We start from the raw sequence: 6,310 nt of genomic DNA, 5'->3' as shown, positions 1-6,310 counted from the left end.
GAGTGACCAACCAACAAAAGGCCTTAGCTGCGGCACGTGGGATTTTCATTCTTCATCACAGCGTATGAGATCTTTAACTTTGGTGTGTGGGCTCTATCTCCCTGACAAGGGATCAAACCCAGGCTTCCTGTCTCAGGAGCTCAGAGGCTTACTCACTGCACCACCAGGGAAGTCCCAAAATACCTGTTAAAATACATATAAATATAGCATCCCTCTATGCTCAAGTAAACTCTATGTTCCTCTAAGAGACACATGTTTCGTCTGTGGGCTAAGTCCACCCACTTGGAAAGTCATGGGCTTGCACTCATTCATTCATTCATTCTTCCAATACATTAAAAAAATATTTTTTATTTGGCTGAAATGGGTCTTAGTTGCAGCATGTGGGATCTTAGTTTCGGAATGTGGGATCTAGTTCCCTGACCAGGGATTGAACCCAGGACCCCTGCATAGGGAGCAAAGAGTCTTAGCCACTTAGCCACCAGGGAAATCCCCATCTGATACATTTTTAAGGAGTGCTGGTTATAAGCTAAGTATGGGCTTAAGCATGGGTTTAGACATGCAGATATAACAGATAAAGTACCTGCTTCTCTGGAACTTTCATTTGGGGGAGGGCAGGAGGTAACCCACTCCAGTATTCTTGCCTGGAGAATCCCATGGACAGAGAAGCCTGGTAGGCTACAGTCCACAGGGTCGCAAAGAGTCAGACACAACTGAGCAACTTCACTTACTTACTTACTTAGGGGGCAGGCAATAGAGGAATAAATAAATAAGCAAGGTAAGTCCAGAGTATGACAAGGCTGCAAAGGAAAGTGAACAGAGAAGGTGAAGATGTGATGGAGATCAGAGGAGCAGGGCTGGTTTTGGTGGGGTGGTCAGCAGACGGTCTCTGAGCCACCCCAGCTGTGAGGAGTGAATATCCTACCCGGAAAACATTTCAGGGAGAAGTCACAGCTAGAGGAAGGGCTTAAGGTTGAGGCATGCTTGAGTGGTTGAGAATCCCCAAGAAGATAAGTATCGTGGCCAGGTCTGTAAGGGGACAATGGGATGGAATGAGCTTCTGAGCCCAGGGGGACCCCTCATGCAGACCCTAGGAGTCCCCAAGAGAGCTTAAAACGAAATGGTTTTATTTGTATGCTTAAAAGATCAGTCTGGAGCATATGATCCAGGAATTCTGCTTATGGGTACGTAACTCAAAGAATAGGTTTTTCCTGGTGGCTCAGCGGTAAAGAATCTGCCTGCAGTGTAGGAGACATAGGAGATGTGGGTTTGATCCCTGGGTGGGGAAAATCCCCTAGAGGAGGAAATGGCGACCCATTCCAATGCTTTTGCCTGGGAAGTCCCATAGAGAGAGGAATCTGGTGGGCTACAGTCAATGGGGTCACGAAAGAGTTAGACACGACTTAGAGACTAAACAACAACAAGATCAAAGAACTGAAAGTAGAGACTTGAATAAATATTTGTACACCCATATTCATAGTAACATTATTCACAGTAGCCAAGTCATGAAAACAACTCAAGTGTCCATCAAGAGATGAATAAGTAGGGACTTCCCTGGTGGTCCAGTGGTTAAGACACAGAGCTGCCAATGTAAGGGGCATGGGTTTGACCCCTGGTCAGGGAGCTAAGATACCACATGCCGTGCAGCATGGCCAAAAGACAATAATAATAATAATTTTTTAAAAAAAGACCCCATAAAAGAGATGAACAGGTAAACAAATGGTATATCCATACATTATCCGGGCTTAAAAAGAAAATAAATTTTGACGTTTGCTACAACATGAATAAATTCTTGAAGATGTTACTCTGAGTGAAAGAGCCAGACACAAAAGGACAAACACCATATGATTCCACTTAGATGAGGTACTTAGAATAGCAAATTTATAGAGACAGAAAGAGACAGGTGGTTGCACGGGCTCAGGGGAGGGGGAGTGGAATGGGGAATTAATTAATGGGTAGAGAACTTTCAGTTTGGGATGATGAAAATTCTGCGGAGGCAGATGGTAGTGATAGTTACGCAAGACTGTGGAGGCACTTAATGTCATTGAACTGGACGCTTGAAAATGATTAAAAGGGCAAATTTTATGTTATGTGTATTTTAACACAAATTTTATGTTATTATTATTTTTATTTTGGCTGCACTGGGTCTTTGCTGCCACAAGCAGGGGCTTCTCTCTCACTGTGATGCGTGATCTCAGTTGCCCCACGGCAAGTGGGATCCTCGTTCCCCAACCAGGGATCAAACCTGAGTCCCCTGTGTTGGAAGGCAGATTCTTAACTGCTGGTGGGGAGTGGTTAAAATCACAAGTTTTAGAAACCAGTCTGGTCGCAGCTCAAGAGGAGGGAGCAGACGGGAAGAAAGTGGGCAGGCAGCCCAGACCACTTCCCCATCTCTCTGAACCGTACCAGGCTGGCTCCAGGTTTCCCACTCCAAAACCTTCCCGAGACCCAGTGCCATAGACACTGAGCCTGGCTCCAGGGCTCCCCACATAGGGATCACACTGAGACCTGGCCTTTGGTGTTGCATTGTTGCGGTGGTGGGAAGCTGTGGGGAGGTTGGGGGAAGGAGGGAAGGGGTGTGGCCTGAGCCACCAGCTGCTGCTCAGACCCCTCACAGCCTCCCAGGAATTCCTTCTTCGGCCCATGGAGCTGCCTGGGCAGGCCCTCATTCGGGAATCACCCTGCCTTGAAAAAAAAAAGGTGAGCGAGTCAGAAAAGCAGAACAATTAAAATCTTAGTGTATGAATAATTACATTTTAAAAATCCCCACATTTTTTTTACATCAAAAAGAATTCTGTAATCTGAGGTTTAATTTGCAGATTTAGTGGCATTTGGCAGGTTAAAAGTAGGTGCTGTGAAGTGAGTAAGCATGGGATTTGGGGCTGGAAGCAAAGAATGAGAGAATCTGCTGGGCCAGAAATCCTGGCTTTGAGCTGCCTCAGAGATTTGCGGCCTGACTTCCTCTGCCCATAGCCACCCTGGACTACATCCTCTTGGGAGAGGAAGGTAGAGAACAGAGGAGGAGAGGAATGAAGCCCTCTAGGCCCCTTCCTTCTTCTAAAGAGCTTTATTGTATGTTTTTTTTTTTTTAAATAATTATTTGTTCATTGCAAAAAAAAAGAAAGAAAATTCTGGACTTCCCTGGTGGTCCAGTGGTTAAGAATCTGCTTGCCAATGCCAGGGACACAGGTTCAATCCCTGGTCTGGGGAGATTCCTCATGCTGCAGAGCAACTAAGTCCATGTGCCACAACTCTTGAGCTCTCATGCTGCCACCACTGAAGCTCAGGCACCCTAGAGTCCATGCTCCTCAACAACAGAAGCCATTGCAATGAGAAGCCTGTGAGCTACAACTAGAGAACACCCAGGCGCAGCAACAAAGACCCACAGAACCAAAAATAAATAAATAAATTTTAAAAAATTTGGAAAATATAGGGGAAAAAAAAGCAAAGATCATCTGTAGTTTCACTGTCTGAAGGTAGCAAGAGTATATTTTCCTCTTCTCTAAGATAGTGTGAAAAGACCAGGGAAGCCCAGTGTGGTGCAGTTCATGGGACTGCAGAATCGGACATGACTTAGCAGCTGAACAAAAACAATGTGGGAAAAATCCTTTGGCCAACTGGATTGGGCTTCACGAGGTGCATGCCTATTATCCTCACCACTCTCTACTTGTTCTTTCTCTCTTCTCTTCTGGAAGTCTCCCTTTTTTTTTTTCTTCCCAGGGAAACCCAAACAAAACAGGAGCCTTGACGTACGAAAGTCAGGTAGGAAGACTTGGGTTCAAGAACCTTTCCAACAGAGGTGCTAGAGGAGCAGCCTATAGGAAGGGGCTCCAAGCTGGCGAGCCTGCTTAGGGGAGGGTTGCAGCTGGGTGGCCAACAGAAGGGTTATTCTAGGGTGGCCTTTTCAGAGGAAGGGAAGGGAAAGATGCAGTCAAGGGTGGTATTTATCCTCTGTATCAACTGGTCATTGGTTGTAGGCTAGCCCCAGAAAGAGGGAAATTGGTGAGGTGATGCCCTTTCATTGAGATAGTTTCTGCTTAAGCTTAGGGTTCAGGGCTGTCTGCAGCAGAGCTCCCAACAGCTGGGGTGTAGCCTACATGCCCTTCAGTGCTGCAGGGTGTGTGTATGAGAGAAACAGTGACAGCCAGACAGCCAGTCAGCCAGGGTGACAGACTGGATTGCTGGAGCTCCCCAAGGCCAACATCTAAATGCAGTGCAAGGCAGAGAGCAAATGTCTGGGCACCAAGGAGGAAAAGGGGCATAGGATGAGATGGGAGATTGAGAACGAAGTGTAGGTACTAATGATGCTATGTATAAAACAGATAACTAATGAGAACCTACTGGAGAGCACAGGGATCTCAATGCGTTGTTGTGGCCTGAATGGGAAGGAAATCCCCACAGAGGGAATAATGTGAACCTATAGCTGATTTGCTTTGCTGTAAGCAGAAACTAACACAAGATTGTGAAGCAACTATGTGTTGTATTGTGCTTGGTCTCTCGGCCGTGTCTGACTCTTTGTGACCCCGTGGACTGTAGCCCTCCAGGCTCCTCTGTCCATGGGGATTCTCCAGGCAAGAATACTGGAGGCGGTAGCCTATCCCTGCTCCAGGGGGACTTCTCAACCCAGGAATCCAACCAGGGTCTCCTGCATTGCAGGCGGATTCTTTACCATCTGAGCTACCTGGGAAGCCCTAGAGCAACTATACTCCAATTAAAAAAAAAATAAAATAAAATAAAAAATTCCAAACAGTACAAGACAGTTACCCCCTGGAGAAACCTTACCAGTGGCCTCTGTGAAGACAAATGCAGGAAGGAGACACTAGGTGGTTGTCCTGAAGCTCACATGGAAAAGAGGAAGGCCACTTTAGGATACACCATCTGTGGTGGAACTGCCACCATGATGCAGATTTTCGTGAAGACCTTGACAGGGAAGAGCATCTCTCTCAAGGTCAAGCCCTTGGATACAATAGAAAATGTAAAGGCCAAGATCCAGGATAAGGAAGGTGTTCCTCCTGACCAGCAAAGACTGATCGTTGCTGGCAAACAACTGGAAGATGGATGTCTTTGACCAACTACAACATTCAAAAGGAGTCCACTCTTCATCTTGTGCTGAGACGTCGTGGTGGAGCTAAGAGAAGGAAGAAGTCTCACGGCACTTCCAAAAAGAACAGGCATAAGAGAAAAAAGGCTGAGCTGGCTGTCCTGAAATACTGTAAGGTGGAGGAGAATGGCAGAATCAATTGCCTTCACTGGGAGTGTCCTTCAGATGAATAATGTGCTGAAGCTTTTACGACCAGTCACTTTGACAGACACTATTATGGCAAATGTTGTCTGACCTATTGTTTCAACAAACCAGAAGACAAGTAATTGCATACAGGTTAATAAAATACATGAATAATGAACTAACAAAACAAAACAGAGAGGAGCAAAGCCAGGGGCAATCTGGCAGTTTGGCAGAATAGGACAGGCAGTTTTAAAGAGACATGAAGGCAAAATCCAGAGCGCTAACGAAACAAGGCCTTCCCGAGGAAGCCAAAGCTGCCAGCCCCACAGCCTGGAGTTCCTTCATGGTCCAGTGGTTAAGAATTCAGCTGCCAGTGCAGGGGACATGGGTTCAATCCCTGGTCTGGGAAGATTCCATACGCAGTGAGGCAACAAAGCCTAGGTGCCGAAACTACTGAAGCCCACGCGCCCTGGAGCCCATGCTCCACAACAAGAGAAGCCACTGCAACGAGAAACCCTCACTCCAAAACTAGAGAGTATCCCCTGCTCTCCATAGCTAGAGAAAGCCCGCACACAGCAATGAAGACCCAGCACAGTCAAAAATAAATAAATAAAAGACAAATGGATTTTTAAAAAACACTTGAGAAAAGTCGGTTGTTGAATACCAAACACCAGTGGAGGCTGTGTTAGATGTCATATATGTACAATTAGGTAAAGTTTCCTGTCATCCTTCAATAAGGTTCAGCATTTTTGAAAAACATATTATCACATGCTATTATCAATGGCACCTATGTAAATGCGTCCAGTTTTTTTTTTTTTTTAAGTAGATATATTAGAAAAAAAAAAAAAACACAAAAAAGATTCAGGGAACTTCTCTATTGATAGTTATTAAGGGTCCAGTGATTTGAGCCATGGTGAGGCTAACTCTCCCAAGCAAAGAATAACTTGTTCCATCTCGAATTCCTATTACGGAGAAAGAAATGTAACGCTTGGCAGACTTTGGGTTTTAGAAGTTACATTTGGCAGACTTCTTTGGGTTTTAGAGGCTACATATTCTATACTTGGGAATTCTGCTAAGATCCATTTATCA

The 6,310-nt window shown here is 45.5% G+C and overlaps 1 pseudogene; it reads left to right on the top strand.

Annotated features, from left to right (window-relative positions):
- On the top strand, positions 4,898-5,364 carry LOC102186128 (annotated as a pseudogene).

The sequence above is a fragment of the Capra hircus genome, chromosome 11, assembly GCF_001704415.2.
Source record: "Capra hircus breed San Clemente chromosome 11, ASM170441v1, whole genome shotgun sequence".
NCBI classification, from domain to species: Eukaryota; Metazoa; Chordata; class Mammalia; order Artiodactyla; family Bovidae; genus Capra; species Capra hircus.
This window is presented reverse-complemented; position numbering and strand designations above follow the sequence as displayed.